Below are 23,637 nucleotides of genomic sequence, written 5' to 3'. Positions count from 1 at the left end.
ACATCATCAGCAGTGGATTGCGGGTGCGCGATATATAGTTAGCGCTTCTAACTATATATGGAATTTCAATGGTTTTATGCGAGTAAAATAAGGTTTTGTAAATGCTAATTCCTAACTATATATGGCCTAAAACCAATGGTTTTTTCATTGAATATATATATATATATATATATATATATACATGCGCACACACACACTTACCTTTTGTTGTAAAAACATGCGTGGCAACGGCATATTCATGGTAAAGGCATATTTGTGTTAAGGTATGCGTGGTAAAAGCATTGCATGGTAAAGAATGCATGGTAAAGGCATTAAGTTGTAAAGGCTGTCTCCCAGCTAGCCATGGTGCAGTATCAGGGTGAATGGTTGATTCATTCATCCAGTCTCATTTCCTCTATTACTGGTAACATTACTAAAAGACACAGCAACAGTCAAAAACAGCACATTATGCCAATTTCATAATTCTTTATTAATCTGAAATAATAAAATCTATAAATTCACTATTTCTGGACTGTGTTGGTTTGTACATATCAGTTTGGAATGAGTGTCGTACAAGTAGCAATAAATGATTGTGATATTAGCATATAAGGATGACTCTCTGGTGCCAATTACACCACAATTATTTCTGTCTGGGACCTCTTTTTAGAATATGATGTTTCTATACCAAAACAATTATAAAATATCCCTACCACAATGAGAACAACCTTCCAGTATGTGGGGCACATTAGTTATGTTATGGGAAATAGACTCAACTCTGAAAATATATCTCCACGATTAATATAAGTGTATAAAGGTCAGACTTGCCAGTCAGCCATGGACCACCTGTCATCATTTATTAGGATAAGTGGATCCTTAAACTGCTACCTGCCAGAGTTTGTACAGGGAAGCTCCACCCAAGTACTACAGTGAAAATAGCTTATGGGGTCTTGTCACAGTACGTAATCAACAAAGAGAGAGTGAGGGTATTCTAATGGTTTTAACAAAACAAAATAATGGAGTATCCCAGGAACCAGAGTCCTAGTGAATAAGCGCGGAGTGCAAAAAATAGAGAAAGAAATAATTCTTTCTTTCTTAATAAACCCCTAACTCACCGATCTGGTCGGTGACATGCTTCATCATCGGGGTCCACCTGAGCGACCGAGTGCCGAGTGTGCTTCGACGCCTGCAACTGCAGCGGAGCTGGATTTTCTTGTGAGTTGTGAAAGAGTGAAATTAAAAAGTGTACTACATGTACTCCCTATAGACTTTATTCTGGAGTCAGTGTGACACTATTAAAAACAAGAGGGATGCTTCTATTGGCGTGGTGTGACCAGATAGTATAAAATTTGAAGTGAGAATATGGTCAACATGTTTCAACCTCATGTAATTTTTAGGTTTTCTTCAGGACCAAATCAGGTGAGCCTGGAGGTCTGCGCATGCTAAGGCGCACCCTTCTCTGACTCAACTGTGTGCCAGACCGTGTACTTACGGTTAAGCTTACTTACAGCCTTCTGTTTAAGGAAAAAATCTGAAACAATAAAACAGAGCATAATAATGGCAAAAGGGTATGCATTCCTTGTTTAATTTGCTCCAAACAGACAGGTTTTTTGTCTCTGTGAGATTCAGTTTGTAGGGTGCGGTGCATGCAAGAACCATTCAATTCAGCCTTCCCCCCCCCCCTCGAAACATATCACCTCGTCTATTCAACCGAATAAATCCCCAGCATCATACCCCCTCCTACTACCGCAATCCACCTTGGCTCACTTTCCCCTATTGGACCTCACTAACCTTGAATCCTTAGCGAAGAGAGTCAAATCTGGATCCCCTGACGACCCCGCCCCCCCAGACATAATAATGGCCGCCTCCCAGATCACCCTGCCTATAATTAAGGAGGTATTAAACACCTCAATCACCTCCGGTACCGTTCCGGTCGTCTGGAAGCAGGCCATGGTCAGAGCGCTCCTAAAAAAGCCCAGTCTAGATCCAACTGACCTGGGCAATTATCGACCCATCTCTCTGCTCCCCTGGGTGAGCAAGATCCTAGAAAGACATGTAAATCATCATCTAGTTAACTTTCTGGAAAGCTTCAACTTACTAGATCCCACTCAGACGGGTTTCAGACCGAAACACGGGACCGAGACCGCCCTCCTCATGGTCACCGAGGAAGCTAGGAAAATCCTGGATCAAGGAGGGTCAGTGGCAGTGATCCTCCTTGACCTAAGCGCAGCATTCCATACGGTTAGCCACAACACCCTGCTACACCATATGTCCTGTGCCGGGATCAAGGACAAAGCCTGACTATGGTTCAAATCCTTTTTAGAAGACAGCTCTTTCAGAGTCTTTGAAGGTGAGTCTGTCTCCTCCAGCAGACCCCTGAAGTGTGGAGTCCCCCAGGGCTCCTCCCTGAGCCCCGCACTCTTCAACCTGTACATGAGGCCACTGGCTGAAGTCGTCCGCCCTTTTGGGATTAAGATCATCTCGTATGCGAACGACACACAGCTGGTGGTCTCACTGGCGCAGGAGGACAACCGACCTGCGTCAGGTGGGCTCAGAGAATGCCTAGAAGAGGTGAAGACCTGGATGTCCTCCTCATCCCTCAAGCTGAACGGGGACAAAACGGAGCTGATGCTCCTAGGCCCCCCAGATCTACGCCTCCCCGATGCCCTATGGCCCCCGTGTCTTGGCCCCCCACCAACTCCTAAAGATAATATCAAAAGCCTGGGAGTTTGGTTGGACAGCTCCCTTTCTTTCAATGTGCAGGCCACAAACTGTCTGCCACCTGTTTTGGCATCATGAGGATGCTAAAGAAAATCTTCCCTCTCCTTCCCATGGAAGCCAAACAGGTGGCTATACAAGGGCTTATACAATCTCGCCTTGATTTTAATAATGTGCTCTATCTTGGCGCCCCAGAGTACACTCTACGCAGGCTGCAAACAGTGCAGAACTGCGCAGCCCGTCTACTGCTGGAGATCCCTCGCAGACAATCAGTGAGGGCCGGACTGGTTAGCCTTCATTGGCTACCGGTCTGCCAAAGAATTCTATTTAAGGCAATGTGTATTGCCCATCAAGCCTTCTGGGACACTGGTCCGAGTATTACTCGTGACCTAGTCACTCACTACATCCCCAACAGAAGTCTTCGCTCTAGCCAGACCTTTTTAGCAGTGACTCCCAGAATAAAAAAATACAGATCCGGCGGCAGGTCCTTTGCCCATAACGCCTCCAGAACTTGGAATACCCTTCCACTGCACCTCAGGGCCAATTGCAATCTCACTGCGTTTCGCAAACAGCTTAAAACCTACCTTTTTAATTCACTGCTTTAGACCCTTCCCCCTCCACATCTGGCTCTCTGGTAGGTTTTGGTTATTGCTAGCGCTTGGACGCCTCAGGGCAGCAATTTGCGCTTTACAAATCCACATCAAATCAAAATCAAATCAAATTCAAACGTGCATGCTATATTACACCATTTATTGGAGGTGCACAAATAGTCTGACCGGGCTGGGTATCTTTACGTTAGGTACATACCCACTCTACAGTCATCATAATTTTGGTGGGTGTCAAGCGCTCTTCATAAATATATTGCGGGCGCTATGTGACTAAGTCTAGTCAACGTGTGCATAGTGTCCTAGGATCAAAAATGACGTGGACATTTATACACATTGTCAAGCGGACAAGGGTGAGATGGCCAAGATATCTTTCACTAGTGGTCTAAGCATTAAAAAACTTTAAAACGACGTAGCAGAGAGTGCACTCAACAAGCGGACTTACTAAAAATGACTGGTAGTTGAACCCCATGGATACTGTGGGGGGGCCGCCTTTGAGCGTTCTGTGGGTATAACAAATGGAAAATACCAGAAGTGCAAAATCATACATCTACTCATCAGTGGGGCCCATAACACTGCGAGTTACTCACAAAACACGTCCATCCTACTTTATGGATCGGTGAAATTCAAAGGAGAGCTGCTGTATCATAGTGGGGCATCTAAACTAAAACTGAATATTTATACTATTTACACCTGCAGTTTAAATGAGTTTACCATGGTTTTATTAACAAAACATTTACTTAGACACACCACCATTATGGTCGACGAATCTGCTAGTACAAATTAGGCGTAGGAAAATACAAGACCAGCTTAATTCTCCATTTATCTAATTTATCTAATTTTTATTAAAATGGAAAGTTTAGCATGTCTAACAGTTTATTCGCTTTATTTATTTCTTTATTCAAAGTAACCTTTAAAAGAAATTTTTTATTTCAAAAAGTCATTTTCATTTATTTTAAAGATTCAGAAAAGACATTATTATTTAGATTTCAGAACACAAATATTAGGAAAAGACAGATAGTTCCCAAAATTCATTTGCTCCTAACTTCCCTAGCTAATAACCTCATCTAAAGCTCAGTTCTCACTTAAAGAAAATAAAACATTTATTCATGAAAATCTTACATCTCAGGAAAATCAGCATTCCGAGAGCATCTCAGGAGGAAATCGAAGAGGAGTGTGTTTTCTTAAGTACCGTCGGGGTTTTTATACACTATTTCACTAACTTTATCTATCTAAAAGGTAACTGTCAATATGAACTCAAATTCTGATTGGAAAATTTGGGGTGGATGAGCATCACCTCATCATTCTAATATTCAATTTCCGTTGTGTCAGCTGAATTTTAAAGAGTCCTTTGTTTATGAAAGTCTTTGGCCTAGTCACATCCTCAACTAGTAACTCCATGAAATTTTCCCACGTTCAGTAACTCAAACGTCCATTCTTTTTGGCAGTCATCAGGAGTTCCAGGGCATTTTGTCCTTGAACTGGTTTCGTTCATGCACAGGCAGCTCACATTCAAACTCGGGCTTGGGCTGCGCATGCTCAGTTCATCTTCTATTCACATTAATAGAGCAGCCATATTTTCACTAGGCCTCACAGGCCAGAATGGGAACTATCATAGAAACAAACACAAATAAATGTAAATTAATTAAATATAACCCTTCTGTTTACCTCCCCCCATACTAAGGTTTCCCTGTTAGTTATTACCTAGCAAACAAGCAACATATATACTCACTTATCCTTAGGTTGCTGCCACAAATACATGCACAAAAAGCACATTTATGCCGCTTTTGTTTATTTCGAAGCTTTTGCATTATTTCACTCCACGACAACAACATTAATTAGTTAGTTATATTTTCGCCATACAAGCATATTAGTATTCCCACGTGTATTTATGTGTGCATTCTATACTATGTTTTCCACACCACACAATTAATAAAACTTATGGTTATGAGGAAATGAATTCACGAGGGGTATACAAAATTTTGTTTCTCCACCTCGCTCCCTCAACTCCCTCCTTTGGTGATCTTATCACCAAATATCTCCCAAAATTTTGCAAACTTTTATCAAAACATGTTTCGAGTTCTTCAGATTAGTATGGTTTTATACTTTAGTATCCTTTTCTCTGGTTTCTTTAAAGACCTTTTTTCGAAATTCCTCCATTTCTATATCACAGTTTTCTCTTTCTCGTTTTTCTTGAGTTGCTTTCTTTATGGACTTCCTAACATTCCTTCTTTTTCTATATATGCAATATAATCTTATCATCAAAAACACTAATACTATTATTGTTACTGGAATTAGTATCTTACCTACAATTGAACTACCTATTTCTTGAAACCAATCGTTAACTGCTAAAAGACATTTATCAAGTTGTTCAAGAACACCCTCAACCTCCAGTGGTTCAATTTCTTTATGCAACTCTGTAATGTTTATAATGTACTTTTCAATATTTTGACTTTTGTCTGGAATGTATGTGCAGCAGTGTTGTACCTTCAAATTCCACAAACTCCTCCTTATTTTGCCAATATGATATCAAGAGCAAGATGATTTTGCATTACCATAGCTCTCATAGCAACCATTTCAGTAGTCACCATTAAGAATCCACCTGCTGTGTCTTTTGACAAATGATCTACTATTGTTGATAATCTTCGAATTTGGTTTGCATTAAAAGATATTCCCTCTGCTGGTATCAGTGCTCCAAAAATATCATGATTATTTCTATTATACTCTCTCTTTTTCTACGACTTAAAGGGTTACCCATCTCATGTATTCCATTTATATCCCTATATACATGAAAGATTTTTGGAAAGACCAGACCCACGTAGCATGTCCCATACCAATGGTCCGGTAATCTATACTAAGCTTTGTTCCCACAGATAAAATATATACCCGGGAAAACTGGATCTTTTCCCACTTTAAATCCCCAACCCCCTATAATTCTATAGGTGTCTTTACATTGACTCGCTACCACAAAATAATTGTCATACACAGTGTTATCTCTTCTTATACAGAACTAGCAGTCCGTCCCGACGTTGTCCAGGTATGAATTGCTGCCAGCCAGTAGTATATTGTTTTGTAGGATTTCGTTTTGATAGCATTTCTTATCTGTGACAGGCCTGTAAAACGCTCCGATTCACAGTGCACTGCTGATGCACTAAGAGTGCGCGTTCAGTAGTGTGTGAACTCGAGCTACCCTACTATATTTTTCCTTGCAATATTATATAGCGCGAACTCGACAGCATGGCATGAGCACAATTTACATTACAGAAGAACACATTCATTTGTGGTAGGCACGGGGAGACAAATCGATTTGCCTGGAATCACAGGATGTTGAGCTGATGCCGAGATCCTAACATAGCTCCCCAGCTCTAAAGTTCGCAATTCTAGAACTTGTGACGGGAGGTGTGTCTAAAAGTGTATATTGGCGCTGGCCATCAATAAGAGAGACCTGTGCATTTTTCAAATGGGTGATGAAAAAATATGAGTGTGTTGCTGGAGATGTGGGCCGCCGTGCCACCAATGTACCTACCGGAGGAGGGTAAACACCCATTATTCCGCAACTTTCTTTCCACATACCATCACTCCGCATACTTTCATTACGAAAGTACCATGACTCCGCAATGCCATTATAACGCATGGCATTACATTTTATATGCTTTTACCACAAATACTTCTATAACAAAATTCGTTGTAAATGCATGAATGGTAAAAGCATGTTTTTTAATGTTTGGATAAGGTAAGTATGGGTATAGGGGTATATGTTTTGGGATACTGAGGTATATGTTTTGGGGTGTTTGGGTATTTTAAGGGTTCAGATATAGTTTTGGGTTATGGGGTACAGGGGTAGTTTTAGGGTTTAGGGCTAGGTTTGGATTTGGGGTATAGGGGTATTTTTAGGGTTCAGGGCTAGGTTTGGGTTTTGGGGTATAGGGGTATTTTTAGGGTTCAGGAGTAGGTTTGGATTTTGGGGTACAGGGGTATTTTTAGGGTTCAGGGCTAGGTTTGGGTTTTGGGGTACAGGGGTATTTTAGGGTTCAGGGGTAAGTTTGGGTTTTGGGGTACAGGGTTATTTTTAGGGTTCAGGGCTAGGCTTGGGTTTTGGGGTACAGGGGTATTTTTAGGGTCATGGGGTAGGTTTGGGTTTTGAGGTACAGGGGTATTTATAGGGTTTAGGGATAGGTTTGGGTTATGGGGTACAGGGTATATATATAGGGTTAAGATGGGTTAGTGTTTAAGGGTGTTGGGTATTTTAAGGAGTAAGGGTGGGTTATGATTATGGGGTGCAGGGGTATTTAAAGGGAGCGGGGTGGGATTAGCACACAATATGAGACATGGCATGAAGGGCGGAACATACCACACGCCCCCAGCGTTTGTCACGCCCCCAGCACACGCCCACAGCACAACGCAGACAAGCCCCCAACGGACTACTTTGCTGGCATGGTTCTTTTACCTTTTAAATGTATATGGTGGGCGTCTGCATAGCCTATGTCCTTCTGCTGCAACTGCCCTTTCCAACGCTGTATTGGCTGTTGTGATTGGTGCTGTGGTTCCTGAGATTACCCGCCTCAAATGTTTGGACTCTCTCTTTATTATATTAGCATGGATTTCCCTAACAATGGAGTATCTATATTTATAGCCACATTCACATTTCTATAATCAATGTTTTCATCTTCAAATATCCAATATTTGGATTTCTCATGCTTTACTTTTTCACTATGTTTATAGGCAATTCTTCTCTCTTCAACCATATCTAGAAATGCTTTCTCCTCAACTCTCATTTTACATGTCAAATTATTTTTCAAGGCGTACTCATGGCTCAATTCATCTATTTCCAAAAAGAAGTCTCCCATTACTTTGGCAGGCTTCATTCTATTCAGGGCATTAACAATTTTTTACTTCGCGAAAACATCATCTGAAATTGAATATTGATATTCTAACTTTCCTGTTTGATAAAACAGGCTTGCAATCACACTACACATGAACACCATATGTAAGTGGAAGATGGTGATACGTCACCCCTTCTGAAACAGATGCAGGTAATTTTACACAAACATAACAGTCACTGGCATCAATAGTCTTAGCATATTGAAATAACAAACTTGAAAATGTATTCTTAGTATAATCACTAATGGACCTATCCTGATGCATTTCTGGTCTATATAAATGTTGTTTATTAGACTTTGATTCCACATTTTGTCCACTTGAACTCACATTATGTTTCAACTTCACTAAGTTATCCATATCAATATTAGTAAACCTGTACATATCAAACATGATCTTCACCATTTTCTAAAAATAGAACATTTCGTTTTGTGATCACTACTAGACATTTTTTTTTTACACAGTGATTTTTCTAACAATTTTCTTTGACCTTTTGTCACCTATAGGCTCTTGCCTTTCACTTAAAATGTTCTCCTTATATCAGGACTTTGTCTTTACCTTATACCTTTGATCAATTATCACTTTTCTTTGTGATTCAGTTCTTTCACTCACTTTTCCCAACTGGCTTTGGGCAATATAAGTTCTCTTGGCTACTGTTTACTTCTTCATTAGGAGGTAAAACAATATAGGACCACTCAGGTGACTTGTATTTTTGATTTGGTCTTCTCACTCTTTTTGGCCTTTGAACAACTTCTATTTTTTTTCCCAACGACTCCTTTTGACTGTTTATTTTATTTACTTGATCTTCTAGTTTTCTCGCTTTGTTAACCAGTTTAAATCTCAGTCCATCAGTCTCTTTTGGCCAATTATCTTCTTTACAAATTCTTTTTGTCTTAGGCTCCGTGGTGTTATGCTCCACTCTCCAAGCCTTTTTTCTAGAACTCTTTCTCAATAGAGTCTCATCTGCACTGTCGTCAGTTTCACTTTCAGTCTCTTCGACAGTTTTATTTATGACAAACTTAATAATATCTTTCTCTTTTTCAAGATCAGTTGTCTCTTTTGACAGTTCTTTCACTCTGTTAGGAACATCTCCATAGCTGGTACTTGGAATCTCATCCTTATCGTGAGTCATTTCCTCTTTTCCAGTGTCAGGATTTTCATTCCTGCTTCCAAAGCTTTCAGACTGTTCTTTAATATTCACTTGATCACCAGTTTTATCTCCACATTGCTCAGTGTCCTTACTGGTGTCAGTCTCCACTAATTCTCGATCTTCAGATTGAACTTCAGAATTCGGTATTTCAACAGTTTCTCCTTCTCCTTCAGATGCAGAGCTAGCATCTGATACTTCCAGATGTCGACTTTCTTGTCGAGCTTCAATATCTGGACTTCACTCTGGTTCACCTTCAGAGTCAGAATCAGTTGTGCTTTCACCTTCCTCGTTTGGATTCTCAGGTTCAGGCACACGGATGGTGTGGCTTGCATGCACCCATCTCTTCACTCCGGCACATTTAACTGCAGTGGTGCTGACCAATATGACCTGTCTTGGTCTCTGCCAGCGAGGCACCAAGCAGTCTCTTCTGCGATGTACCTTTATCCGAACCCAATCTCCAGGAACTAGATCATGAGCTGGATGTTTCTCTTTCGTGTTTGATTCAGTTCCCACCTGATGGAACACAGAAGTCACCACTTCAGACTAAGCATGAGCGGATTTTGCGGATTGGCAATCCGCGAATTTTGCGGATTTGCGGATTCGCAATCCGCAAAATCCGCGAATTCCCGCGAATTTGCGGATTTTTTTTTTTTTTGTGTTCGCCCGTGTTTCTGCCAGTTCGCGAGGGTTTTTACAATTTCGCAATTTGCGAACTTACCTGTCGGGTCGCAAGTTTTGCGAACTTGTTGTTTCTACGTGTCCAGCCTGTTTGGGACACTCTTCTTCATCACTGCCACTCTCTGTCACCACTGCCACTCTCTGACTACTCATGCCACCCTCTGGCCCACCCATGCCACCCTCTGTTTCATCACTACACCCTCTGGTTGTCCAGTGTACATTATTTTCGGCAAAGCAAAGCACACCTTCCCTGCCTCAAGTGACCTGAATTAATTTGGGGCTGATTAATGTGTCACAGAATATTTTTTTAGCTGGCACCTGCTTCCTTAGTGCGCCCTGATTAGTGATCTTTTGCACTTGCTAAGTGCTTTCATTGTTGCAAAATTAGTTACAACACCTGCCCTGCCCCAACTGACAATAATGAATTAGGGGCTGATTAATGGATTTTAACTTCCAGCCTGGCTCCTGCTTGTCTCCCTTAGCTGTAATTCAGGACCTTTGTGGCATATGTGTAACTATTCTGAGGTTCAGAGCAGGGTCACATAATAGTTTCAACTGGCAACTGAACTCTGGAGGGGCCCCTCAGGAAGCCCTACAGGAAATGGCTACTAATGATGTGCCTGAACTTTTGAACCTGGTAAGTAGTTACTTTCAGTTTTGCCAAGATCGTATTTCTGCAATTTCGCACTTATTCGCGGGGCGCGAACTCACGCTAACAGTGCGAGCAGCGCGAGCAAAATCCGCTGCTCGCGGATTTGCGGATTTTGCGGGAAATTCGCAAATCTCGCGGATTGCGGATTTCCCGAAAATCCGCAAAATCCGCGAGCGGAACGGATTTTCCGCCCACACCTACTTCAGACAGGTTTTTGCAGGAATCCAGTATGATGTCATCATTAATTGTCAACAACTTATCAACTGGCTCTCATCACTCTGCCCTCAAAATCTCATGTATACTCATTCCAGTCTTTTTGTCAGGGATACTTCTTAATGTCATCAAAACAAGTGGTAAGGCATCTGGCCACTTTAGTCCTGTTGCCAAACACATTTTTGCAATCCGTTTTTTTATTGTTCCATTCACTTGTTCAACTACCCCTGAAGCATCAGTTCTGTAGGCGCAATGCAATTTCTGGCGAATGTCCAGGGCATCACAGATCATTTGCATGAGTTCATTTTGGAAATGCATTCCACAATCAGTTTCGATCGTTACTGGAAATCCAAATCTTGGGATTATTTCACGTAAAAGCAATTTTGCAACAGTTAGCCCATCGTTCCTCCTCATGGGGAAAGCCTCCACCCATTGAGAGAACTGACAAATGATCACTAAAACATACCTGAGCCTATTACAAGGTGGAAGTTCTATGAAATCTAATTGCATTCTTGTAAATGGACCTCCCTCCCGTCCTATGTTTCCCAGACTCACGATTGTTTTTCTGTTTGGATTAAATTGCTGACATACAAGGCATCTTTGGCACAGACTTTCAGCAATCATCCTGAACTTGGGATTGTACCACGTCTGTCTGAATGGACGAAGCATGGCATCTCTTCCAACATGAGCCTGACCATGATACATTTGGGCCATGTTTGAAATCATGCTATCGGGCATTACTGGTCTTTCATCTTTGTAAACCCAAATTTCATCTTCCTCTGTTTGTCTGCATCCTGCTTTTAACAAGACATTTTTCTCTTACTCATCTGCTTCTTCCTGCATTTGCCTCACTTCCTGCCAAGTCTCAATTATTGTGGTTAGCATTAAAGAACTTGAAACATGTTCCTTTTCCCTGTCCCGATTGATGGATGCAAGATTTTTAGCACAGTATTTTGCAATTGAGTCTACATACCTGTTACCTCGGGTGATATAATCACTCCCCCTCTTGTGAGCCACACACTTCACCACAGCAATCTTGTCAGGCAATTGAATTGCATCGATCAACATTCTCACAAACTCGGCCTAACGTATTGGTGATACTGCAGAAGTCAAATAACCTCTTTGGGACCATAGCTGTCCGTAATCATGAACAACTCCAAATCCATACTGACTATCAGTCACTATGGTAACCTTAATTTCCTTTCCCAGTTCATATGCTCGAATCAAAGCAATCAATTCTGCTATCTGAGCAGACCGAATTCCTTTCAGACAAGATGCTTCCAATACATATGCCACCGTGCAAACTGCACATGCTGCACTCAGAACACCTTCATTTGTTCTCAGACACGAATCATCAACAAACATTACATAATCTGATTCAGGCAATGGCTCATCTATGATGTCTGGTCTTGGTTTGGTACAGTATTCAAGAACATCTAGGCATTTGTGATCAATCTAATTTTTTACTTCAGTTTCCATGGTATCAGGCAATAGCGTAGAAGGATTGACATTTAAACATCTGGGGATTGTCACATTTTCTGCTCCCAAAATTAACTTTTCATACTTTGTCATCCTATTGTTGGTCAGATACAGTGTTTTTGTCCTAGTGAGGAGAATCTCCACAGAATGAGGTACATACACTCTCACAGGAAATCCCATCACTATTCCTTCACTTTGTTCTAGACTTACACTTGTAGCTGCTACTGCTTTTAGACAACCCGGCAATGCCTTTGCAACTGGGTTCAAAACAGCTGAGAATTATGCAATTGGTTTTCTCAGTTTTCCATGTCTTTGAATTAGCACTGACAATGCACATCCTTCTAATTCACTGGAGTACAGTTCAAACTCTTTTTCATAGTCAGGCATCCCTAAATCTGGTGCTTCATACAAGCTTGTTTTTAGCTGTTCAAATGCTTCCATCTCAGTTTTGGTCAGAACTATAGGGTCTCTGATATCTGCTCTGGTTAATCTCTGTAATGGTTTTGCTATCAGTGAAAATCCGCGAATCTAGTGTCTACAGTAACCTACCATTCCCAAGAACATTCTTACAGCTTTTTGGTGGCTGCATTCCTTGTATCATGTTATTTCTTTCTGCAGTGACTTGTCTGGTTCCTTTGGCAATCTTATGACCTAAGTATTGCACTTCTTTCTGACAAAATTGTAATTTAGATGGAGACACTTTATGTCCCTCTTCTGCCAAATGATTCAACAACACAACAGTATCTGTTACACATGCATCTTTTTTCTTCGATGCCACTAGGAGATCATCAATGTACTGAACCAATACAGACTCTCCAGGCATATTCAAACTTTCTAATGACTTCTTTAGCAACTGATTAAAGATAGATGGACTCTCAGTATACCCTTGAGGAATTCGGCACCATGCCAGAATACGATCTCTGAGCCGGAACGCAAACATTCGCTGGCTTTCTGGGTGCAATGGAACTGTAAAGAACGCATTACACAGATCGAGCACAGTGTACTATTCTGCATCATGGGGAATTTGATATAAAATCACTGCTGGATTTGGTACAATTGGACAACATGGGACAACTATTTTATTAACCTTTCTAAGGTCCCGTACAATCCTAAATGTTCCGTTTGGCTTTTTCAATCCCATTATCGGTAAATTACAAGGACTACTTAATATCTCTCTCAGTATGCCTTGCTCAATCATTTTGTTTATCACTGGAGTTATTCCTTCAATTATTTCTGCTGTCATTTTGTATTGGGGAATGTTCGGGTAACTCACACCTTCTTTTATAGAGACTTTTACAGGATCTACGTCTTTCTTTAATCCAATATCTTCTCCTGTGAAATCCCACACCTTTTCTTTCACTACCTTTTTCAATTCATCTGGTATCTTTTCTCGATCAAACACAGGAAACAATTTATTTTGTTCTGCCTCAATCACAAGCATGGTCATTTTATACAGGCTATCTTCATCTGGAGTTTGTAGTTCTATGCCATCTGGTGAACAGTATATGGCAGAGTTCATTTTACACAAGATGTCTCATCCTAACAGATTTACAGGACTACTATCACACACCACAAATCAATGGATGTCTTTGAAATTTCCAATTTCTACTTTATCTGGTTGTGTTAAGGAGATTTTAATCTGTCTATTTGCTATACCTACAACTTGGATGTGCTCTCCCAAGAGAGGAAGATTGTGAACTTCCACTGATCTAACAGTAGAACGGGTAGCACCAGTGTCCACTAGGAAAGTTATTTCTACATCATTCACTTTTCCGTTTACAAATGGACCAGACTGATCTTCCTCAAGAGTGGCTCCATGCACACACTTTTCTCCCTCTCTCAGGCACCATCAGAAACTTTCATCCGACTCACTCCCACCTTCCTCTTGTAACCAATACTGGGGACTCACATTCACTCTAGGCGATCTGTTTACCTGCTCGCCTCTGCTGAATCCTAACTCTGCACTGTATATCTGTTGATTTACACTGTGTGGAAGTGGCAGTTGTGGCACCTGACTTTGCTGACTAACTATATGCTGCTGTTGCGGTTGCTGTTGATTTACCTCATGCTGCACCTGTGGATTCAATGATGTATTTTCGGGATTAACTCTTGGTGGATACTTACACTCTTTCTGCCAGTGCCCAATCCTGCCACAATTGTGACAAGGAAACTTTTTCTTAAGGTCTTCTGTATTTCCTACTAATTTTGTTTTGTTGAAATTTCCTTTAAATTTTCCTTGACTTGCATCAGTATTTTTATTTTGTAATTGTGCCACTTGGTGTTCTGCTACCTTTACTTGTGTCCACATAGCGTTTTCTTTTAGCTTCTTTTGTTTGGCATCAATTTCTTCACTACAATATTTGGCTTTTCTTAAAACATCATCTACAGTGCCCAACTGCAATCCTATCATACAATGCCTAATCATGTCTCCAATTTCTGGCCTTAATCCATACACAAATCGATATATCAAATGACTCATGTCTTTTCCGATCAACTCTTCACATCCACTGTATTGTTTAAACACCAGCAACAATCGTTCATAGAATGCATGTACAGATTTGTTTGGCTCCTGTGTAGTTCTCTCTATTTTGACCCAATCTGTTCTTTTGGTGGAATTTTATTCTTCAAAAGTACTATCACTTGTTCATTTTTACGCATTACTTCAGGTGACGGAGCACTTGTTACTTTATCACAAGGATATTCTTCTCTCCGCCAATTTACAGATATTTTACACTCAGTCCACAAATCTGCTGGCACAACTATATCAAATAATCCATCCAAATCAACCCATAGTAGTTTTGAAACTTTCACAGATCTATCAACCTGTTGATACCATTCTACTGATTTTTCTCTCAATCTGGGGAAATCATTTGTAAATGATAGTATGTCCTGTCTACTCCAATGAACATGTACATATCCTCCTCCCGGTATTTCTCTCATAGGAAATTAATTTACTGCTGTTTCTTTTTGTCTGACTGGGAACGCTAATGTAGATTTATCACTAGCCTCTTCTTTCTTCTTTGCCTATTTCACTCTCCACTTATTCACATCTCCCCACTTTCTTAGCAGTATAATTAATTCTTTTATTTGAGTTATTCTTCCAGCTGTATTCATATTTTCAATGTCTTTTTCTGAAAAATCTACTCTTTACGTCTTCTGCAATGTTTTGAGTTTTGTAAAATCTACGTTTAATTTACTGGCACATCCTTCCAGCTGATCATGTATAGATTTTGTTTTCCAAGTAATACTTTTACACATGAACATGAGTTCATCATCTTGGTACGTTTTTAATCTGTCTGTTCCAATTGTTCCAGTAATTAATTCTTCCATATCGACTTTTAATCTTGCCACATCTAATACTTTGGGTTCATTCTCTTTTAATTTCAAAGTTTTAAGCCAATCACAAGGGGCCATATGTATGAAGCCTTTTGTGATTCGCAAAGGCCGAAATTCGCAGAATTTCGGCCTTTGCGAATCGCAAACGGCCTTTTTGCATGTTTTGGGATGTATGAAACATTCCCAAAATAAGGAATTGCAAACTTGTGCGATTCCTTATTTTGCCATAGCATTTAGGGAATCGCAATTTTGTGATTCCTTCAATGCTATGTATGTGGCATTTTTGGCTAGCGAATTTTGGTTAAGGAATCGCAAATTACCACCAACTTGTAGTTGGTGGTAATTTGCGATTTCTTGCAAATATGCACAATTGTTCATTTGTGAGGGTGGCATATGACGCACATACATGACCATTGGGCATGTATGTGCGCCATATGCACACACATGTAATTTACAGGGGTGCAGCAGGGTGTCCTTGAGACACCCCTGCACCCTTGCAAAAATTCTCAAATTGCGATTAGCAATTTGCGAATTCGCAATTTGAGAATTATTTAGAAATTCTATAGGAATGCATTGGAAAACATTCCTTAATTGCGAATTCGCAATTAAGGAAGCTTAAGGAATCGCAAAATAAATGCTATTTTGTTCATATATACCATTTTGCATTTCCTAAATAGCGATTCCTTAAAATTCGCTATTAAGGAAATACAAAATAGTTTGATGATACATATGGCCCTTAATTCTTGATCCGATGGTCCAATAGGAGTCTGTGTTAAATCTATTTTTTCAATACTCTTTTCAATGTGTAGCAGAATCAGATTCTGCTCAGGTTGCATTTTTATAGGGTAAACTCTGATTAAAAGTCACGTCAGGCGGATTTACATTACTTGCTCGTCTAATTTCTGACAAATCTGGATAAATATTTTCTTTTACCTTTTGCAAACTTTGCTATAAAAAGATTGTCAAACTTGGCTCTTTTATTCTTTGGATTTAAAACACTGGGATTACAGGTCCTATCGTTACTGGGGCTGTTACTGCCTCTATATTTTTCGTAAGCTCTTGTATCTTTTCTGACAATTCATTTGTAGACCATATATATTCGGCTGTACTGGTTTGCTCCTCAACTCGTTTTTCTACTCTATTCACACTTCCTCTTTTGTTATACTGCTTGGGAGTACCAGTAAGTCTTGTTTCTGCCATTGAGGCGTTTTGATTATATCTCACTTCTACTCTTTCTGGTATATCCCTAAAATTTGAAAATTGCCTTGGGGTTTCATTAATTCTGTCCTCTACTGGCGGGTGTAGTCTATAAAGAACCTGGTTGATAAGGTGGCGGTCTCCTATTTAATATTTCTTCCAGTACAGCATCCTCTGATTCACTTTCACCATAACCTTTTTTCCCTGTTTCCACATCTTTTTTCTTTTCTGTACATTTCCGCCCTTCATATTCATCCGCTACTCTAACTGGATACATGTCAGCATTTCTCCATCTGCACATCCTACTCTCATAAGTCTCTCCCCATAATCCACGCAATCTACCTCTTGGTCTGATATGCTTTTCCAATCTTTCTTGTCCCATTTCGTGCATTTCATCTTCCCATTCAACCAAAGCTTCAAATTGAGTTGGTCTAGGTCTTGGCTCAAGCTTCATCATCCTTGCTCTCAAATTTCGTAAAACTGCCAGATTTAAAGATCCAACCACTGGAAAGGCTAACTCACCATCATTTCTGGTATACCTTGCCCAATTCTCTAACCAAACACATGTATAGTAACCACATTTCGACAACGTATAGGAAGCAGGCGTTTTCGGCAGAGCAAGTAATTTTCCCTCTCGTGTTACTATCGCCTTATCCTTCACAAACACATTTTTTAATTTCTTAAAACATGAAGGTTTCTTCTTTTCCTCTTCGTAATAGTAATCCATTTTTCTGTAAGTTCCTTGTCTTTCAAAAGATTGCGTACTTTTCTGTTGCTGTTCCGTAACACCAACCTATCACAGCGCGGTTTACACTAGCATACCAATTAGAACAAGATACTTCTCCTTAGTGCTTAACCAATAGTTTCGCTGCTTTTCCGTGATGCACCAATCAGCCCTTACTCTGTTTCAGTCACAAGGACCAATCCCTGTGCGACACTTTTGACGTCACCAGCGCTCCTGCAGCGCCGACTGACCCCTCCTTTACAGGATTTTTCTTTAAACCGCATTTACAAGATATACAACTGAATCTGTTAGTAACTTACACAAAACAACTCATTTGTCTGTTCCGCTAAACAAAGTGATAGAAATTTCAATCGTACAAGTATTCTGTAGTTCCAGTAGACAGCGCTTACCTCTTCTCTACCACAGAATTTTACACTCGCCGATAAAGAAGCGCTTACCTCTACCTTTACCCTTCTCACAAGCTCGGGTTAATCTCTATTACTCTCTCAGCAGTAAGTTTTAAATCAGGATATGCAATAATCCCTATACTTGAAGGCTAAGATTTTATAGACTGTCCTCGCTATAAATGTATCCTTTCACACGTAAAGTCCCTATACTTGTGATATACGACGATACCACTGTAGTATACGACAATACTACTTTTGAAACAGACTATGCGATGTGCGACTTCGCTTGCTACACTTCCTCTGCCTGCAGACAGAGGCACCAGCTTCACGCAATCCTCGGAAGCCTTTTCAGGACTACATATAACGTAATACAAACTCAACAGGTGTTAGTCATAATTCTGTACATCAAAATCCTTATATAACACATTATACATAATCCTAGCTAATTCTATAGCATTCAATGCTCTGCTACCGAGCTAATTACTGATGCAGCACTACTCCGGAAATAATTTCTAAAACCATGTCACCTTTCCCTGAAGTGCAAAGTCATACATCTAATCATCAGTGGAGCCCATAACACTGCGAGTTACTCACAAAACACTTCCATCCTACTTGGTGGATCGGTGAAATTCAAAGGAGAGCTGCTGTATCATAGTGGAGCGTCTATACTAAAACAGAATATTTATACTATTTACACCTGCAGTTTAAATGAGTTTACCATGGTTTTATTAACATAACATTTATTTAGACACACCACCATTATGGTCGATGAATCTGCTAGTAAAAATTAGGAGTAGGAAAATACAAGACCAGCTTAATTTTCCATTTATCTAATTTTTATTAAAAGCAACGTTTAGCATGTCTAACAGTTTATTTGCTTTATTTATTTCTTTATTCAAAGTAACTTTTAAAAGAAAAATTTTATTTCAAAAAGTCATTTTCATTTATTTTAAAGATTCAGAAATAGACATTATTATTTAGATTTCAGAACACAAATATTAGGAAAATACAGATAGTTCCCAAGATTCATTTGCTCCTAACTTCCCTAACTAATAACCTCATCTAAAGCTCAGTTCTCACTTAAAGAAAATAAAACATTTATTCAAGAAAATCTTACATCTCAGGAAAATCAGCATTCCGACAGCATCTCAGGAGGAAATCGAAGACGAGTGTGTTTTCTTAAGTAAAGTCGGGGGGTTTTATACACTATTTCACTAACTTTATCTATCTAAAAAGTAACTGTCAATATGAACTCAAATTCTGATTTGACAAATTTGGGGCAGATGAGCATCACCTCATCATTCTAATATTCAATTTTCGTTGTGTCAGCTGAATTTTAAAGAGTCCTTTGTTTAAGAAAGTATTTGGCCTAGTCACATCCTCAAGGGGGTCCCAGTACAGACAACTGACAAACAATTAAATATTGAATGAAAATACTGCTAAACTGAAGTCTTATCACACTTGTTTTTATTCACAGGCTGATTTTTAACAAGCCTCGGCGCACTAGGGCAACGCCCTTACTTCAGGATCTACACTGGCTGCCAATAGCTCAGAGAGTGAAATTCAAGAGTCTATGCATCGCTCATAAAGCGGTCCATGGCTCAGCCCCCATCTATATCAAGGATCGACTGACTAAATACGTGCCAAATAGGACCCTTCGGTCTGCTGACGCATGTAATCTGACATGCCCGAAGTTCAGTTTAGTATCCAAGGGTGGCAGAGCCTATTCCAGCATGGCCCCCCGAGTATGGAATCTGCTTCCAGTCAGTTTGAGGAAAGAAACTAATCTCCTCATTTTTAGAAAGCACCTGAAGATGCTGCTCTTCTTGGAAGCTTGGGGTTCTTCGTAGTGAGAGGTTATGTGTTCTTGCCAGTGTTATGTGTCCATTGTGAGCGCTTAGATACCTCGGGGTGATATAGCGCTTTATAAATGAATAATAACATAACATAACATAACAGTATGAAAATATAGCAAAGGATTACACAAATTACAAAACCAATAAAGGCATTTCATAATCATCATAGAAAAATGTGTGCCCCAAGGGAAGATGGGAAAAGGGGGGGCTGTGCAAGGTGAAGGTAAAGTATGGAAGACCTATTATTAAGTCCTATCTAAAGAGTGAACATTTCTTCATAGTTTATAAAACAATACATAATAGCCCTGGCTTCAAATGTGAGCCAGTTATGAAACACAACATCAACTGTTCATGGCAATTCAGTTAGACAACATGCTCAAAAAGCTCCTGCATATATCAGGTTGACTGTTAGCGTAAGCCGTTGTTGAGGTAAGAACAAAAGTCGACGTTTTGACCCCAATATGAAGGTAGACAGCAGTTACAACCTTAAAGCGTGGTCTTCATCAGGACGTGGGGGAAGCTGTGGTGTGGAGGGGCAAGTAAATCTATGGGGAGAAAAGCATGAATGAACTAATAGAATGTAGTGCCTGAATCACACCAAAACGTGATTTGACATGCCAAAACCATATTTACCATGGCGGGAAAAGCAGAGTAATTTGGGACGGCAGGCTCCAAAAATCATAGAAGCGCGGGATTTTGGGGTACAGGGGTATTTTTAGGGTTCAGGGCTAGGTTTGGGTTTTGGGGTATAGGGGTATTTTTAGGGTTCAGGGGTAGGTTTGGGTTTTGGGGTACAGGGTTATTTTTAGGGTTCAGGGCTAGGTTTGGGTTTTGGGGTATAGGGGTATTTTTACGGTTCAGGGGTAGGTTTGGGTTTTGGGGTACAGGGGTATTTTAAGGGTTCAGGGCTAGGTTTGGGTTTTGGGGTACAGGGGTATTTTTGGGGTTCAGGGCTAGGTTTGGGGTTTGGGATACAGGGGTATTTTTAGGGTTCAGGGGTAGGTTTGGGTTTTGGGGTACAGGTGTATTTTAAGGGTTCAGGGCTAGGTTTGGGTTTTGGGGTACAGGGGTATTTTAGGGTTCAGGGCTAGGTTTGGGTTTTAGGGTACAGTGGTATTTTTAGGGTTCAGGGCTAGGTTTGGGTTTTGGGGTACAGGGGTATTTTTAGGGTTATGGGGTAGGTTTGGGTTTTGAGGTACAGGGGTATTTATAGGGTTTAGGGATAGGTTTGGGTTATGGGGTACAGGGTATATTTATAGGGTTAAGATGGGTTAGTGTTTAAGGGTGTTGGGGTATTTTAAGGAGTAAGGGTGGGTTATGATTATGGGGTGCAGGGGTATTTAAAGGGAGCAGGGTGGGATTAGCACACGATATGAGACATGGCATGAAGGGCGGAACGTACCACATGCCCCCACCGTTTGTCACGCCCCCAGCACACGCCCACAGCACAACGCACACACGCCACAATGGACTACTTTGCTGGCATGTTTCTTTTACCTTTTAAATGTATATGGTGGGCGTCTGCATAGCCTATGTCCTTCTGCTGCAACTGCCCTTTCCAACGCTGTATTGGGTGTTGTGATTGATGCTGTGGTTCCTGAGATTACCCGCCTCAAAGGTTTGGGCTCTCTCTTCATTATATTAGTATGGATATGGATATGGATATAGCCTAGGTGTGTCCTACCCACACATCAAAAACACCCAAAATCCTATCCTGAGAAGCAATGGAAGAAGAATGGTCACTGCAAAATCACCCTAATTTCCTCTTGTCATAAATCTCACCCTAAGTTCCTCTCTTGTTACTCTCCTCTTGTAACCAGGGTGTTCTGCACCTGGCTACTACTAGAGACCTCCAAGGCACCAGGTGTCCGGAACAAAGAGATCAGCCAATCACAAAGTCGACAGGAAAAAAGCACACACTACTCAGCATAATTCTAGAAGGACCACCTTCCTGTGTTGGCCAATATAAATCATAATACTCCTGGCATACCAAAATCCTTCAAAACAATGCACAGCAAATGACATGCACATACCATCGCCTGGGACAGCTCCCAGGGCGTACACACAGTCAATCGCCTGGGACAGTCCAGCCTGAATTAAAAATCCCTAGTTAATTGCCTGGGTTTGAAAACTCCCTCCTCCGAGGACCCTGGCCCCTCCAATGGACCATCCGACACAGTAAACACCCAGGCACCCTGTGAAGGACCTTCAACCGTCAGGAACTTTCATGGTTGAGGTGTGTCATATGGTTTATGCACCAAGTGATGGACACCCAACCATCAGGAACCGTTTGAGTCTCGGCAACAACGCTGAACATCCTGTGATTCCGTGCCTAACAGAAAATTGGATGTGTCCTCATGTAATGCAACTGGTGCTACATAAAGCACTCTGATACCCGATTCGGGTCAAGTTCGCGCTATAAAAAACTCTGTAAAAAAAAAGTGCGTCAAATGGTGCAAGAATTTCATTTTGTCACGAGGGGAAAGGTAAAGCCAAATATAAACAGAAAAGAGACCACAGCAAGGAAAATATTAAACAAGAGTAAATATTAAAACATTCCATTTAGCAGGTTACCCTGAAGTAAAGTTGCCTATCAAACCTATATTGTCACAATATTTTACAAAAAGCATAACTCCCGCACCAGCCCCACTCTCTCTCTCCTTGGTGTTCCTTGTAAACAGTACCCCTTCTCTTTGTAAAATAAGCCAACATACACATTTCTGTGGTGGTCATTCGTTGGCCGCAGTTTTCATTGGGGATACATCTCAATTTCTGGATACTCGGTACCGTCTTTATTCAGCTGTCAATGGCAGTGTGGCATGACACATTTGTAAACATTATATTTCTTGACAGGTGATTTGGTTGGGTTTGCTTTGACATCTGCATGACGGAGGGGTATAGCCGCTGTCCCGGAGCTAGGCCCAACTCGCTACCTTGTTGGACTCCTGTTGTGCCCTGCCAACCAGCGGGGGCTGGGCTGCGAGCACCGTCTCTGTTTGCTACCCCTCTTGGTAGGCCGACTCACCCAGCCATGAGGCATCATAAGGTGAACGGTCCTACCCGCTGTCCTTCGGTCCCCTCGCCCAGCCATGAGGCATCCTAAGGAAAGTGGTCCTGTCCCAGCACACCGCCCTCCGGTGTGCTTCTGTGTCAACCATTGTCCAGGTTGGTTCTCGCCCATTCCCTTGTGCTACCCGCAGCCCTGCGACATGACAGCTCGTTAGGTGTGGGTGGGTTGGTCAACAGTTCCTTTGTCCGTGCTGCTCCCCCCATTTCAAAGATAGTAGCCATCCTGGGGGAAGCAAGTTTATATCCCCCCCCAGTGACGGTGGCCTCGGTTCATGCCATACCTCCCCATTGGGCCATTCGAATATTGCAGGGGGCCCATTTTGTCGGGGGGGAGGCACCGCTGTGGCTACCCGGTGGGGAGTGGGGGTGGGAGTTCCTCCTGCTTTCAGCACGCTTTCGCGCCACAAACCGGTTCTGGCGCTGGAGGTGTGGGTAGCTCGGCGTCTGTTATGGTGCTGGCCTCCGATGCCCCCGTTGGGGGCTGGCCTCTGCGAAAACCATTCAAGAGGCTAGGGTGAGGGCAATGAGGACACGTACACTTGCGAATTGTCACTATGGCGAAGTGGAGGGGCGCAAATGACACTAATACTCAGGCCACATGGGCAGGGAGGGCAGAGCTGTCATGTCAGAAGCCCTCCCCATCGCCTGTGCGCTGTTCCAGAGTGAACGCCGAACATCACCTGTACTAGGACCGCAATC

The sequence above is a fragment of the Lissotriton vulgaris genome, chromosome 6 (genome assembly GCF_964263255.1).
Source record: "Lissotriton vulgaris chromosome 6, aLisVul1.2, whole genome shotgun sequence".
NCBI lineage: Eukaryota > Metazoa > Chordata > Amphibia > Caudata > Salamandridae > Lissotriton > Lissotriton vulgaris.
Note: the sequence above shows the minus strand (reverse complement) of the source record.